The sequence below is a fragment of the Piliocolobus tephrosceles genome, chromosome 10 (genome assembly GCF_002776525.5).
Source record: "Piliocolobus tephrosceles isolate RC106 chromosome 10, ASM277652v3, whole genome shotgun sequence".
NCBI classification, from domain to species: Eukaryota; Metazoa; Chordata; class Mammalia; order Primates; family Cercopithecidae; genus Piliocolobus; species Piliocolobus tephrosceles.
The window spans coordinates 120,933,509-120,950,569 of NC_045443.1; the positions used below are offsets into that span (position 1 = coordinate 120,933,509).

General features: G+C 49.1%; 1 protein-coding gene across 4 annotated transcripts in view; it reads right to left on the bottom strand.

Annotated features, from left to right (window-relative positions):
* Window positions 1–17,055, bottom strand: part of PITPNM2 (phosphatidylinositol transfer protein membrane associated 2) — a 177,855-nt gene extending 160,800 nt beyond the window's left edge. For all 4 annotated transcript variants that reach the window (XM_026457386.2, XM_026457384.2, XM_026457385.2 and 1 more), the window contains exon 1: window positions 16,866–17,055. The gene's annotated coding sequence lies outside the window, so the exon portion shown is untranslated. The remainder of the gene's footprint in view (window positions 1–16,865) is intronic.
* Between the last annotated feature and the right edge of the window lie 6 nt (window positions 17,056–17,061).

Below are 17,061 nucleotides of genomic sequence, written 5' to 3' on the forward strand. Positions count from 1 at the left end.
TTTTTTTTGAGACGGAGTCTCTCTCTGTCGCCCGGGCTGGAGTGCAGTGGCCGGATCTCAGCTCACTGCAAGATCCGCCTCCCGGGTTTACGCCATTCTCCTGCCTCAGCCTCCCGAGTAGCTGGGACTATAGGCGCCCGCCACCTCACCCGGCTAGTTTTATTTTTTGTATTTTTTAGTAGAGATGGGGTTTCACCATGTTAGCCAAGATGGTCTCGATCTCCTGACCTCGTGATCCGCCCGTCTCGGCCTCCCAAAGTGCTTTTAAATATTTTTAAACCATTTGACTTTTTAAAAATTTTATTGTGATAAGCATAGTAACATATGACCTCCCCCTTACCAAAACTTAAGTGTAAAATATGTTATTGTTGACTATAAGTACAATGTTGTATAGCAGATCCCTAGAGCTTATTCATCTCACTTGACTAAAACATTATGCCCATAGATTACTAACTCCCCATTGCTTCCTCCCCTCAGACCCTGGCACCCACCATTCCGCTCTCTGACTCTATGAATTTGACTACTCTAGGTACCTTGTATAAGTGAGATCATGCAGCATTTGTCTTTCTGTGACTGTTCTATTTCATGTAACATAATGTCCTACGGGTTCATCCATGTTATTCCATATGGCAAGATTTCCTTTTTTGTTTGGTGTTTTAGAGACAGGGTCTCACTATGCTGCCCAGGCTGGAGTGCAGTAGCTATTAACAGGCGAGATCATAGCACACCATAGCCCCAAACTCCTGAGCTCAAGCGATCCTTCCAAGTAGCTGGGATTGCAAGCCTGTGCTACCCTACCCAGTTTAGGATCTTCTTCTTTTTTATGGCTGAATACTATTTTGTTGAATGTATATACCACATTTTCTTTACCCATTCATCAGTTGATGGACATTTTTTAATTATTTGATTTTTAAACTTATCTTTGTTAATTTCCCATGAACACATATTACTTACAAATTTTTTTGGCCAGGCACAGTGGCTCACGCCTATAATCCCAGCACTTTGGGAGGCCGAGGTGGGTGGATCACGAGGTCTGATGGAGACCATCCTGGCTAACACGGTGAAACCTCGTCTCTACTAAAAATACAAAAAAATTAGCCGGGTGTGGTAGCGGGTACCTGTAGTCCCAGCTACTCGGGAGGTTAAGGCAGGAGAATGGTATGAACCTGGGAGGCGGAGCTTGTAGTGAGCCGAGATCGCACCACTGCACTCCAGCCTGGGCAACAGAGCAAGACTCCGTCTCAAAAAAAAAAAAAATTTTTAAACACATTTATAAAAACCAGAAAAAGTAACAAAAAATAAAAAATTTAACTTGGTATTAAAGAAAGGGGCCTCCTGCAGGCCAGGCGCAGTGGTTCACGCCTGTAATCCCAGCACTTTGGGAGGCCGAGGCAGGCAGATCACGAGATCAGAAGATCAAGACCATTCTGGCTAACACGATGACACCCCGCCTCTACTAAAACTACAAAAAAATTAGCCAGGCGTGGTGGTGGGCGCCACGTAGTCCCAGCTACTCAGAAGGCTGAGGCAGGAGATTGGCGTGAACCTGGGAGGCGGAGCTTGCAGTGAGCAGAGATCGCGCCACTGCACACCAGCCTGGGCGACAGTGTGAGACTCCGTCCCCGAAAAAAAAAAAAAAGAAAAAGAAAGGGGCCTCCTGCTTGTTCTTTCTGACTCCCCCTCAATCTCAATCCATGTGGCCTTCAATAAATCAACCCCTTGGCCTCACCTTATCTTCCACGTAATCCAGAACACAGATCACACAGATTAAGAGTATGATTATGGGCCGGGCGCGGAGGCTCAAGCCTGTAATCCCAGCACTTTGGGAGGCCGAGACGGGCGGATCACAAGGTCAGGAGACCGAGACCATCCTGGCTAACATGGTGAAACCCCGTCTCTACTAAAAATACAAAGAAACTAGCCGGGCGAGGTGGCGGGTGCCTGTAGTCCCAGCTACTTGGGAGGCTGAGGCAGGAGAATGGCATGAACCCGGGAGACGGAGCTTGCAGTGAGCTGAGATCCGGCCACTGCACTCCAGCCTGGGCGACAGAGTGAGACTCCGTCTCAAAAAAAAAAAAAAAAAAAGAGTATGATTATTTACCATATTACAGCTAATTCACAAATGGCCTTAAAATTCTCAAAGCATGTTGAATGCAACTCCTCCTTAGTCACCCAGCCCTAAATTAATAATTAAGCACTCGGCCAGGCATGGTGGTTCATGCCTGTAATCCCAGCATTCTGGGAGGCCAAGGTGGGCGGATCAGGAGGTCAGGAGATCCAGACCTTCCTGGCTAACACAGTGAAAGCCCATCTCTACTAAATATACAAAAAATTAGCCAGGCGTGGTGGCTCCTGCCTGTAGTCCCAGCTATTTGGGAGGCTGAGGCAGAAGAATCGCTTGAACCCAGGAGGCAGGAATTGCAGTGAGCCGAGATCACGCCACTGCACTCCGGCCAGAGAGAGTGAGACTCCATCTCAAAAAAATAATAATAATTAAGCACCTTTAAATTGGTGAATATGGAAATGTACAGCACAGCATCGTAGGCACCACTGCACACAAAATTGACCCCGGCCTGATAATGGATTTCCTAAGTCACTTGCTTATGGAGCACTTTCTCATCGAAAGTTAATAAGCCTAATGAGGGCAAGTGTGACTTTGTGAATGCCAGACTGACTTTCTGATCTGAGTCAGCGACGCAGGAGGCTGCCTATGTCATCCTCCTGGATTCATTTCCGGGAGCACCAAAAAGGCCGACCAAGGGGACAGAACTACAGGAGGCCATGTGCCCTGTGCCTTCCCTACTACTATCTGCTAGGAGTCAGCACACATTTCAAAGGCCACCGAGAGCTAGGACACGTACCCGCCACCTTTTCCTGGAGCTGGCCCCAGAACCTCTGTAGGAAAGGGGGCCCTCTGGCAGACAGAGTCACAGGCGAGCCCCTCTGGCTCCTTCCAGACCACAGAAGGCCCAGGTGGGCAGAAGAAGGCTATGCCTTACCAACCCTCATACCCATGACTGATGAATACCTGCTCTGTGCCTGACCAAGACAACAGCAGCTCATGATTGTACTTGATAGATCATAAAGCCACCCTCCCAGCCAGTCTCTCTGAATCCACACAGCAGCCTTGAGAGGGACCACTGCTACTGTCACCAGGTGGGTATTGGAACCAAGGCACAGAAAGGTGCTCTCGTGGCTGGGCGCAGTGGCTCACACCTATAAGTCCCAGCACTTTGGGAGGCCGAGGAGGAGGATCACTTGAGGCCAAGAATTTAAGACCAGCCTGGCGAACATAGTAAAACCCCATCTCCACTAAAAATACAAAAATTAGTGGGACGCGGTGGTGCGCGCCTGTAGTCCCAGCTACTCAGGAGGCTGAGGCAAGAAAATCACTTGAACCTGGGAGGTGGAGGCTGCAGTGAGCCAAGTTCACACTACTGCACTCCAGCCTGGGTAACAGAGCGAGATTCTGTCTCAAAAAAAAAAAAAGAAGAAGGGGAAGGGGAAGAAGAGGAAGAAGAAGAAGGAGGAGGAGGAAAGAAAAAAAGAAAGATGCAACTGTCAATGGTCACTTACCTTGGAAATGGGACAAGTGATGTCCCTAAACCCTCCTAGTTCAGTTGTCTTTTGTTGTTCCTCATCCAGAGGCAAACTAAAGTCAAAATTTCACTGGCCCAGAAACACCTAAATGTCTATAAATGGACGAATGAAGAAAGAAAATGCAGTGTATGCCTACAAGGAACCATTAGTCTGTCTTAAAAAGAAAAGACAGCTAGCTGGTGCAATGCTTCACGCCAGTAATCTCAACACTTTGGGAGGCCGAGGTGGGTGGATCGCTTGAGCTCAGGAGTTCAAGACCAGCCTGGACAACATGGCAAAACCCCATCTCTGCAAAAAAATACAAACATTATCCAGACATGGTGGTGTGTGCCTGTAGTCCCAGCTACTTGGGAGGCTGAGGCAAGAGGATCACTTGAGCCCAGGAGTTTGAGGCTGCAGTAAGCTGTGTTGGTGTCACTGCACAAGTGACAGAGAGAGACCCTGTTTCAAAAATAAAAATGCTTAAAATGGTACATTTTATATTATGTATATTTTACCACAAAAAAAAGGAATGAAGTACTGATCCATGATATGACATGGTTGAACCTTGAAAATATGTTATGTGAAAGAAACCAGACACAAAAGGCCAAACATGCTGGGTGTGGTGGCTCACACCTGTAATCCCAGCACTTTGGGAGGCTGAGGTGGGTGGATCACGAGGTCAGGAGATCGAGACCATCCTGGCTAACACAGTGAAACCCCATCTCTACTAAAAATACAAAAAAATTAGCCAGGTGTGGTGGCGGGCATCTATAGTCCCAGCTACTCAGGAGGCTGAGGCAGGAGAATGGCGTGAACCCGGGCGGAGCTTGCAGTGAGCCGAGATTGCGCCACTGCACTCCAGTTTGGGCCACAGAGTGAGACTCCGTCTCAAAAAAAAACAAAAAACACACAAAAAAAGCCAAACATTATATGATTCCATGTATATGAAATGTTCAGAATAGGTAAATCAATAGAAACAGAAAGTAGATGAGTTGTTGCCAGGGGGCTGGGGGAGGGAAGAATGGGGAGTGACTGCCCATGGGTGTAGGGTTTCCTTCTGCAGTGATGAAAGTGTTCTGGAATTCGATAGAGCCAATGGGTGCACACTGTTATGAATATACTATATAACACTGAATTATATACTTTAAAAATATTTTTAATTTTATAAAATTAAATTTTAATTTTCAAATTAAAATACTTTTAATTTTATAGGATGGGCACAGTGGTTCACATCTGTAATCACAGCACTTTGAGAGGCCCAGGCAGGAGGATCACTTGGCAGGAGGATCACTTGAAGCCAGGAGTTCAAGCACCCTGGGCAACATAGCAAGACCCTGCCTCTACAAAAAATTAGGCAATTAGCCAGGCACTGTGATGCAAGCCTGTAGTCCCAGCTACTTGGGAGGCTGAGGCAGGAGGATCCCTTGAGCTCAAGTGGTTGAGGTTGCAGTGAGCTACGATTGTGCTACTGTACCCCAGCCTGGGTGAGAGAGTAAGATCCTGTCTCAAAAATAAATAAATAAATAAATAAAATGTTTAATTTCATATCATGTGTAAATTCACCTCAATTTTTAAAAACAGACAATTATTGGCTGGGCACGGTAGCTCACACCTGTAATCCCAGCACTTTGGGAGGCTGAGGCAGGTGGATCACGAGGTCAGGAGATCAAGATCCTGGCTGACACAGTGAAACCACGTCTCTACTAAAAATACAAAAAAATTAGCCGGGCATGGTGGCGGGCGCCTGTAGTCCCAGCTGCTCGGGAGGCTGAGGCAGGAGAATGGCGTGAACCCGGGAGGCGGAGCTTGCAGTGAGCCGAGATCGCACCACTGCACTCCAGCCTGGGCGACAATGCGAGAGTCTCTCTCAAAAAAAAAAAATAAATAACAGACAATCGCACATCTCTGCCTTCTTTCCTGTTCTGTCCAAAGCCTCATCTGGTGCCTCTCTTTTTCCACTGGCTTCCAGAGACCCTTCCTGTCCTCTCCCACACACCACATCTGCTGGAATCTACTGCATTTTCTCTCTGCATCTCCAGCCTTAACATGGCCAGAAACTTGGAATCCTTCTGGGTTATTCCAAGCATCTAGGCAAGATTATAGTGAGAGTAGGAATAAACTGGCAATCCACCACCTGGAGAGCAGGAAGGCCCAGCCCTGAGACCTCACTGTTTGCTTTTTGGGGGAATCCTGGCCATTCCAGAGGCCAAGTAGTCCACTTCTACTTTTCTAGGTATGACTTATTATCACCCCTTCCCCACAGACCACCTCCCCCAAGTTTTCTTTCATCCAGAGATTTAATTAAATCCCTCTTTCAAATTTAGAACCAAGTTAGGCAACCTGAGGGAACATAAAAAGGGATAATTCAGTGTCCCCAGGCACCCCACCAGCTGGCTGGGACACCCAGGCCCTGGGAGCTAAATCAAGAGGACAGCAATGCAGGTTTAATTCTAGATGGTCTGAGAAGTTCAAGGGATGTGTCTCTATCTAGATGAAGAACCCAGGTTCAGCTGCTCCAGACATGCCCTCTTAGGCTCCCGGGGAACGCAGGCCCTATGACTCCTGCTCAGGGGACCCGAGTCAGACATTCCCACACTGGGCCCACCTGCATAACCCCTTAATCCTCTCAGCCCACTGGCCACAGGCCCCTCTGCTCCTTCAGCCCAGAAGACCCCAGAGACAGCAAGGAAGGTGGGCACCCCCAGAGGACGCAGCCACGAGTTCCAGCCTCCTCCTCCCCACCCTGGCTTCCTGTTGCCCTATTCCTGAGGTCAGCTCTGGGCCCCTGCTGCTTCTTTAATGAGTCAGAGAACAAGGAAAAGAGCAAAAGTGAGCAGGCTCAGGGAAAGATGGAGACTAAGCTGGCCCTGGCTGAAGGTGAGCGAGGCCCCTCCTCCAGGACAAGCTGCTAGGAACTGTGCTCTTTTTTAAAAAATCCCCTGCCCCACCCCCTAACAGAAAGGAGGCCATAAACAGGGATCTGCTTGACCAGCTGTCACCCAGCCAGTCTGAATGTCGTTCTCCCTTAAAGGGAGAAAAAGGCAGCAACTCTCAAGTAAGACTCCTAAACCCCCCAGGACCACACCCCAGAGGCCTAGCTAGACTCCACTCCTGCTCTCTAACCTCCAGCCTACAGGTGCATGTCTGGACAACTTCACAAGTAGGTCCGAATTTGGCCTCAAAATCACATAAACAGATGTGATCCCAGAGCATGCAATCCTGTCTTGGTGAATCTGCTCTAAGTCCATGCATCCCTTTGGCCTCTTTGAAAAGGAACAAACAGAAGAGGAATTCTGTTTTCCTCTTGGAAAAAAGAAAAGGAAAAAAAAAAAAAAAACCCATACAAACCCAAATGGAAAGGTACTTTGTACTGCTTAAACTCAACCAGATCAGGAAATACTGATGTTTTAAAACAACAGCACAGGCTGTGTAACAGAACATGACCGAATACAAGCATGAATATGAGGGATCAGGTCTAGAGTCCAGTCAGCAGTTAACTCCTTGTGCGGTGAGGCCTAAGTCATGACCTCTCTGAGTCTTAGGGTCCCCATCTGTGAGACACAACAAATGAAAGCACTGGGGGCCACACCATGACTTCTCTGAGCCTCAGTTTCCTCACCTGTAAAATGGGCACAGCAACATTTGTGAAAGTCCCGTGAAGCACAATGGGCAGAAGTATGCCATGCACTGTGGTGTCTTAGATAAAAGGTGGGTAAGCGGGAAAGGCCCCTCCTCTCTGTACCTCCAGCCACTGCCTCTGCAAGAACAATCCACAGACACTGGATCGCCACCATGCCACTGCGCCCGGCACCAGCAACTCAAACACAAATAGCTGAGATCCCCTCAGCCTGAGAAGCAGCTAGGATAGACCAGGGATGCCTCTGGTTTGGAGGCTTCCCAGGAGAGGGAAGAGCAGCCATCTCCTGGAGCAGGAATCTTAAGCACTGGAAAAGCCCATAACACAGAGTCGATAAGGCTGGGTATGGTATGGGAGCCACTGGCCTGAACCCTGCAAACTCCAGTCCTACAGCTCCCAGGCCACCAAGACAAACCTGAGTGAGCTGCACGTCCCAGATTTTATGAGCCGGCCTCCAATTCACTAGCTGTGTCCTTGAGTCTTAATCCCGCTCCACTGCCAACACCCCACACCCAGCCCTGTGATCTTAGGGTTTCAGGGAAATGGAAAGTCATTCCTCTTTGTGGAAAGGTCAAACCCTTGGGCTCGGTTTTTTCCAATGCTCCTTCTGGCTCTCCTATTTGTTTGATTCTAAATTCCTTTATCCCCTCTGCTGGAAAGTCAGACAGAACATTCCTCAGGAAAGAGAACTTTTAGCGGGGGTGTGGTGGGGAGGAATAATTGAGATAAAATGAAAAATGGGTGAAATCAGGTACTATAAAATCTTGGTACTCAAAGAGTGCACAACAAATTGCACCGGTCAGCAGTCATTACCGTGAACTCACAATGCTTTGGTGAGTCACCCAAGGCTGGGAACTGAAATCAAACTAACACTCTCTATCACAGTACAGGACAAGAGCTCAGCTGCATACTAATGGCAAGAAGCCGCTAAATGCATCCCTTGCTACTCCCAGCAGCAAATGCATAAGCTACTTCATACTCAAATATAAATTAGTGAGCTATTTTCCTTGCTGGGTTAATACAAATCGTGCTCTGGACCAATTAAGTAAGCCACTTCAAAACTTTGCTTCAGCATATTGGAAAATGTCCCGCTTAGGGGAAGAATGAAGTCTCGGGTGATGCATGCCCAATTGATGGCAAAATAGGTGAGAGTGCTTTCAGAATTATTGAGGATTTTATTATTAATGGTGTTTCAGTGTTGGCTTCTTAAACACATCAAACAAATTTCCTTTAAACTAGTAGTTCCTGACTGCCACGGGGAAGGCTGCAGGCCTCCCACCTCCCAGATGGTTCAACCACAATAAACGTTTGGCCTGTCAGATGCACAACATTGACGAACTAATTGAAATATGCTGCAACAAGCAAATCCAAAATAAATGTGGAATAATTGTTTCCTTACATGATAACCCGCTGAAGTGCCTCCACGTCTGGCCACCCCTGCTGACTGAATGTTCCCCCTGCTCTGTGAGCCTCACTTATGTGTGGTTTTCAAGGGAGTTAAATGCTTCTTTCCAGTGTGATTACCCACATGGGAAAAATTCTAATTGCAAAAAATGTTGAGTTTTTCTCCCTCTTATGAAAAAAAAAAAAAAAAAAGCAAGTGAAAAGTCAACTGTTATAAAGTACCAAGGAAAGCAATTAAATGGGCCCTTCAGTGTGAAAGAGAAATTGTCCTCCTGTTCTCCAGAGCACCATGGCCAAGCCAGCGTTAACCACGCATCCACACCTGCGGGGAAGCCCTGCCTGTCAGACAACCTCACGCCACTGATGGAAGCTGGGAATGGCCACCTATTTCTACCCTGACACACACATCCCTATCCCCCTCTCCCCTCCCTCCCTTCCTCCAAGGGGCTGTCTAGAGAGACAGCAGAGGGTGGAGGCCAGCAGTACCCACAACAAGGCCCCTCATGGGCTCACAACCTCATGCAGGACACTGGTGCCCAGTGAGCCCTCCCTAGGGGGCTGGGAGGCCGAAGGGCCTGATTCTAATCCCAGGACAACAGAAGCAAAGTGCGGGCCGGGCGCGGTGGCTCACGCCTGTAATCCCAGCACTTTGGGAGGCTGAGGTGGGTGGATCACGAGGTCAGGAGATAGAGATCATCCTAGCTAACACGGTGAAACCCGTCTTTACTAAAAATACAAAAAATTAGCCGGGCGAGGTGGCGGGCACCTGTAGTCCCAGCTACACGGGAGGCTGAGGCAGGAGAATGATGTGAACCCGGGAGGCGGAGCTTGCAGTGAGCGGAGATCATGCCACTGCACTCCAGCCTGGGCGACAGTGCAAGACTCCCTCTCAAAAAAAAAAAGAAGCAAAGTGCACAGCCCTGCTCCATGGCACAGCCTGTGCCTTAGACTTGGGAGGGAAGCCCCCCAGCTGCCAAAAGATAAAATTCAGGCCCTCCCCAGGAATCACCTCTCAAACGGAAATAAACAGCTCTGCAGAGGAGAAACAGTAATAATCTGTATGAATTAGGTACCAACTCTTAAGAGGGCACACAATAGGCAAAAGACTTGGGAAAGGTTCCTCTGAGAGAGCCCAGGCATAAGAAGGCCACAATTTGAGGCATGGGGGCCCCAGGAACCCCCCACCTTGGCCTGAAACACCTCCGTAAGAGGATTATTCCTTTGGGCGAAGGATTGGTCTCAGCTCCTCTTAAGAAAGGCCAAGTCTATTGCAGGGCTGCCACCAGAACCCTCAGCATGAAAGTACAGAGTCCCTCCTACCTGTAGACTTGAGCAGAGAGAGATGGCCACCATTCTGCTGGCAAAAGCCCTTCTAGAAGAAGCTACAGCAGGGCTGAGGGAGGACAGCTTGTCTTTCTCTCGCACCTAAGACAAGCAAACACAAGAATCTGCCCACAGCCTCATCCCGCAGCTTCAGCCTTCATCCATTAAGTACCATCAGCATTGTGAGGTGCCCTGAGCTAGGCTGGATACACTATGGGGGCTGACATGAGGCCAAAGGTGGCAGATCCTCACTATCCATGGATTCCATATTTGTGAATTAACCTACTCACTAAAATGTATCTGTAGCCCCAAAATCAATGCTCATGGTGCTTTCAAATTCATTTTTGAATCTGTGCAGACTGGCAAAAAATGTAAGTTGCCTTATGGCACATTCCCTGCTGAGGTTGAACGAGGGGACGTTATCTTCCCATCTCAGCTCTCCTAATGGAAACAAGGGTCCTTTTTGTGGTCTGTCCAGTGCCACATTTTTGGCACTTGTGTGCTCTGTGTTGGTGATTTTGGTGTTTGGAATGGCCCCCAATCATAGTGCTGAGGTGCAGTCTAGTTCTTGGGTGCAAGACGGTTATGACATGCAGAGAAAATCTGTATGTTAGAGAAGCTTCATTCAGGCATGAGTCACAGTGTTGATGGCCAGGAGTTTAATGTTAATGAATCAATAATACATATTAAATAGGGTGTCTTTTTTGTTGTTGTTTTGAGACAGAGTCTCACTCTGTCACCAGGCCAGAGTGCAGTAGCATGATCTCGGCTCACTGCAACCTCCACCTCCTAGGTTCAAGCAATTCTCCTGCTTCAGCCTCCTGAGTAGCTGAGACTACAGATGCACGCCATCACACCCAGCTAATTTTTGTATTTTTAGTAGAGACGGGGTTTCACCATGTTGACCAGGATGGTCTCGATCTCTTGACCTCATTATCCACTCATCTTGGCCTCCCAAAGTGCTGGGATTACAGGCATGAGCCACCGCGCCAGACCTCTTTCAACAGAAACATATACAACATAAGATTACATATGGATTGGTTAAAGAAAATGTTGTGCCCGCAGGCTCAAAGGAGCCTAACCCTGTGTTTTCCCTAAGAGCAGTGGTTCAGTGTTCACTAACTCAGTGTTTTAAGTGGGACTTTATAGAACATAACTATGTTAGCCAGCATGGTGCACATGTCTGTAGTCCCAGCTACTCAGGAGGCTGAGGCAGGAGGATCTTTGGGCCCAGGAGTTTGAGGCTGCAGTGAGCAATGATTACGCCACTGCACTCCAGCCTGGGAGACAGAGAGAGACCCTGTCTCAAAAAATAAGAAAAAAAAAGAACCTAACTATGGCCAACAATATGAATCAAATGACTATGCATACATGTATGCATAGTCAGGATATACTTTCCTCAGACAGAGCTATTCCACCCTGCAGTCATGTGCTCCTAAGGCCGCAGGTTGCCATGTCCACACCCAACAGGGAGTTTGAGCTGTCAGCTTCTGCTCCAAGACTGGAATCAGCCTCAAGGTCTCTTGGGTCCTCCCACTGCTCTGATAACACTCTGCCTTTTCCCTGGACCCATGACTCCCACTGACGTCCCTGATCATGACCTCTGATCTTTCTGACTAGCCGGGTCTTAATAAGACCCCTTTCCACAATAGAGATAAGGGACTGCAGGGGCAAGGGCACTCAAGGAAAAGCTTTGTGAAGGATGGGGAACTTCAACAAGGAGAGTGTGAAACTCATCTTTCCATGCTCTCTCTCCAAGGTTGTCTTGGGTTTTTGATTTGTCTGTTACCGGAACCCTGCCTATTAGTTTATTTCCTGTGTCCTCTGGCAAGGGCAGTTGTTAATATAATTTGACCAGGTGCAATGGCTTACACCTGTAATCCCAACACTTAGAGAGGCCCAGGCAAGAGGACTGCTTGAACCTGGGAGTTCCAGACCAGTCTGGGCAACACAGCAAGACATCGTCTCTACTAAAAATATCCTTCTATCATAAAGATACAGGCATGCGTATGTTCACTGAAGCGCTATTCACAATAGCAAAGACATGGAATCAACCTAAATGCCCCATCAATGGTAAACTGGAAAAGAAAATGTGGTATATATACACATAGTATAGAATACTATACAGTCATAAAAAAGAATGAGATCATGTCATTTGCAGGAACATGGATGCAATTGGAGGCCATTATTCTTAGCAAACTAATGAAGGAACAGAAAACCAAACACCACAAGTTCTCACTTATAAGTGGGAGCTAAAGGTGAGAACACATGGACACATAGAGGAGGGCAACACACACTGGGACCTATTGGAGGGTGAAGGGTGGAAGGAGGGAAAGGATCAGGAAAAATAACTAATGGGTACTAGGTTTAGGTACTAATGGGTACTAGTACCTGAGTGACAAAATGATCTGTATAACAAGCCTTCATGACACAAGTCTACTGATGCAACAAACCTGCACTTGTATCCCTGAACTTAAAAGTTAACAGCTGGGCGCGGTGTCTCATGCCTGTAATCCCAGCACTTTGGGAGGCTCAGGGCAGATCACCTGAGGTCAGGAGTTCAAGACCAGCCTGGCCAACATGGCGAAAACCTGTCTCTACTAAAAATACAAAAATTAGCTGGGCATGGTGGTGGGTGCCTGTAATCCCAGCTACTTGGGAGGCTGAGGTAGGAGAATCGCTTGAACCTGGGAGGCAGAGGTTGCAGTGAGCCAAGATCACACCATTGCACTCCAGCCTGGGCAACAAGAGCGAAACTCCATCTAAAAATGATAATTTTTCAAAAAATAAAAGTTAAAAAAAAAAAGTTATTTAAGCAAATGCCAGCATGCCCCTCCTAACAGCACTCGTCATGTGTTTGACCATAAACGTTTAGCAGAGATTTGTCCTGGTGTTGCCAGACTGGGCGTGAGGAGGTCAGTGCTCCATACTCATTTTACAGGAATCAAGGACCCACATACAGAGCTATCACTTTAAAAAAAGAGCACTAAACTGGTAATCAGGGACTTGGGTTCCAGGCTAGCAGAGAGGTCTTGCGCAAATCACTTCTATTCTGCCAGCCTCTGCCTCTCATCCTCAACAGGGTGCAGGCCCTCCCAGCTCCAGTGTTCTGGGATCCTCCATCAAGGATACAGAAAATTTGAAGAAGGCATCACTAGGCTCCCCACTTTAGCATCTGGACTAATTCTCTCCTTTCCTACCAGAAGACCTGTCCTGCAGGGCCATCATGATAACCACAGATTTTAGAATGTAAGTCCTACACACCTTTACAGTTGCTGTGGACTATCAAAACTACCCATTCTTCAAGGCTTCCTTCAAGTCCCACTTCTTTCAGGAAGTCAACCCTGACTGCCTTACCCAGAAAGGGCATCTACCCCTCTGAACTCTACCTTCAACAACTCTTATCACACATACCCTTTGTTACCTGTGGACTCATCTCCCTAACCACACTGTGAGTTAGTGAGTTAGGTACAATGTTACCTTTTTATTTTTATTTATTTTTTCTTTTAGAGACAGGGTCTCACTCTGCTGCCCAGGCTGGAGTGCAGTGGCACAAGCACAACTCACTGCAGCCTCACACTCCTAGGCTAAAGGGATCCTCCCACCTCAGCTGCAGGCGCACACCACCATGCCCAGCGAGCAGTGTTACTTACTATGTTCAATTCCCTTACCCATACAGTTTTCCAGAAACCTTTTGTGATGACTTTATAAAGAGCATAGAGAGAGAGATTTACACATAAACACACACACAGAAAAAAGAGTCCAGGAAAGCAGAAATAAATATGCTGATATTGAGGGCAAGTGAATATAGTTGCTAGACAGAATATCACATTGTGTGCTGAGCAGCCTAGAAGCCAAGGAGAAGAGGAGAAACATCATCAGCTGGAAAGACAGTGTGGTATAGAAAGAGCCACACATAGTGTGGCAAAGAAGCAGAACTGAGTACAAATCCAGGGAAACTTGGACAAGTTAGCTGACCTCTCTGTGTGTCTTAACTTCTTTCTCTGGAAAAAAAGCAGCAGAATACAACCTACCCTGCAGGGTGTGTCAGGGAGGCCCAAGCACACACTGCATGGTGCAAAGTATACAAACAACACATGTTTTCCTTCCCCACTTTCCTTTTCATTATCAAAGGAGTAAGCAACCTAGTTTCCTGGGGGAAGGAAAAGTTTGCCTGGCCCTAAATTCTAAAATAAATTTTTAATATGGGTCACTGTAAGAAGCCTTTAGAAAAGGGGAAAATGCCTCAGATTATGGTTTTAGAGTAAACCAGATGAGGATTTGTCATGGCTCTATTTGATAACATTCCAGGGTACCCAGTAAAAGCTCAATAAACATCAACCAAATGACCTACAGAGAAGCTGGGCAAAGACCACTTAGCCGCATCTGTGTTTGGAGGCAGGAAGTCCTGTTAAGCAGCTTTCAGGGTGACTATCTGCAAAGGGATTAATCTCATCTAAGCAAAGTTGAGAACTGGCATACAAGAACTCAGTGGCTCGTTTTGGATTGACCTTGCGGTCATAAGCAGTGGCTCCTCCTGCCTATGGCCAAAGACACTGGAGCAATACCACTACGTTTACTTTAAAGAGCACATGGCCCCCAACATCTTTTCCAAAAACAGCAAGGCAGTGATCTCGAAGTACCAGACGTTTCCTCTGCTAATCTCTACAGATAACTGCACATCCTCTATGACTGGTCTTCTCGAAGACCAAGTTGGAAAGACTAACTGGATGGGCTGGTTAGGAGAGCATCTATCTACTTGGTGTTAAAACAGGCCTCTAGACATGGAGGAAGGCAATGGGTCTCCATAATAGAGAACGTATAAGCAATCAACTCTGGACAAGAAGGGCTATCAGTGCTCATCTATGCCAACCCTCTCACTATTTTCCTAAGTGCCTTACTGTGCAGTGAAGCATTGGGGACACAGAGAAACATGAAGCAGCACTGACCGCCCAGGAGCTCACGGTCTAGTGGGGGGCACATGTAAACAGATAAGGGCCATTCTGTGTGGCAGGCAAGTCAGACTAGGGTGGTTCGAAAATCAGAAGAGGGACCAGTTCCACCTGCGAAGGCCAAGACTGGGTCTCAACCAGTGAAGAGTTGAAGGTACCTGGGGAGATGGAGGGCATGGGAGCACCAAGTCTTTGAAAGCCTCTAGGTAGCCTGAGAGGACTGCAGCTTAGAGTATGAATGAAATACTAGCAGAGGAGGCAGAAAAGGTAGATAGGACCCAGATCCCAAGGGGCCTTAGATACGCAGAGGAATTCTTTCAGATTCCATAAGGTGCAACCACAACCAAGAGAAACCAAGCGACGTAGTTAAGCTCCTATAGCAAGTTATGGGAAAAGCTAGGCCTGGAACCCCAGCCCGTTTTCCCCTCTCCCGCAGTCCCCTTCTCTCCCCTACTGCCTCCCATGCCTGAGCAGCTGGAGATGGCCAGGAGAGAGAATGGCCCATTCAACACTCACTACCCAGAGAATCTAGAGTCTGTGCCTGGCCATCTTCAGGGCAGAGGATGTACTGTCCCGTTCACTTGGCAAGCCACTCCTTACAACAAAAACAGTCCTTCCTAGCTCACTGTGTTTCTCTCTGCAGTGGGAGAGGGCTGGAAGTCCATGCCAACCACAGAATACAGTCTCCTCATGGAAGAAAAATAATTTAACAGCAACAGTCCAGGAATCAGAAAAGCTAGGGATCCAGAGGCAAGCCTTGGAAGGGCCTTCTGCTCCATGGAGACACTGACTGCACACAGGGTACTGACCAGAGCAGGGGACCAGAGATGAATCAACTCCAGCCCGGGAGCTCACCATCCAGCAGGGGAGATAAGGCAGATGGAAAAGTAACTATAAAATAAGGCAGACGTCGATAAGAGTTATACAGGAGATACAGATAGGAGGCAGTGGGAGTTCAGAGCAGAGAGGAGTCTGGGGGATGGGGTTAGAGAAGATTCAGATGAAGGGGAGCACTTACTGCCTTCCCTCCAGAAGTGGGGGGGGGCCTATCAGCAGCTCTGGTCACTCCCAGATGGGGGCCGGGGAGAGAGCTGGTCGTGAATAAAGACAGATGTTCCAGTGAGGTCTCCTTTGAAGAATCCAGATTCTGGGTGGGGGAGGCAGGTAGGCCAGGGTGTTTGGAGAGGCGCCCAGCCCACACTTCAGAGGGAGGGAGAGGAGTGCAGGATGTCTGCAGGAGCAAGTCGGTGGAAAGGGGACAAGCCTGGAGGACTTGCCATGAAATGACATTTGCACCGCACGCACGATGTTCACCTGGACTGGCCGTTTGGAATTTCTTGCGGGGAGTCAGTGCACACTGGGGCGGGGGACACTGAACTTTCCCTCTCCCCAAGCCCCCCTCCCCCATCAGCCCTCCCACGGATAAGAAAGGATTCGGGGTGTGAAGAAGACAGAGGCGGCACCCGCATAACAACAGGAAGGGGCCACTGAGGATGGAGACGGGCCACACCCCAACCCTGGGCCCCCGACACACAGAGGTCACGGCCCGGGCCTGGGGACGTTGAGCTGGAGGCGGGAAGCAGAGAAGGTGGGCCAGGGGGATCACCTCCGTTTCCTGCCGACAGCCCCTTCCTCGCCCTGGCACCGGCACTGCCCACGCCTGCCCCCCGACCGCTATGACACTTGTCCTTGGCGGGGGTCCCCCACGCGACCGCGACCGACGGAAATTCGGAAATCAGCGTTTCGGGCCGGCGACTCACTGAGGCCATCTCCTGAGCGGGGTTCCCGCACGCCACACCCTCCTCCCTGCCCGGGTCTCCGCTCCCTCCTCCAGCCCCGGCGGCTCGAGGGCCGGCGGGCCGGGGCCTCTCTGGGAGCCGCCGCCCCAGATCCCCAGGTCCCCGGCCCGCGCCCGGCACTGCGGGACTAGCCACGGGCCTGCGGAGCGGCCGCCTGGACGCACTCACCCCGCTCAGCGCGGCCGCGGGCTCCGTCCTCTTCGGCCCCGGCTGGGCCGCCGCCACCTCACGCTACCTCACGGGGAGCGCCCGCCCCGCGGCCACGGCCCGGCCGGCTGCGCCCCGCGCGCCCCCGCCGCCTGCTGGCCCCGGGCGAGCGGCAGGGCCCCGGCGGGCATTGCTCCCGGGCGTCGCAGGCGGGCGG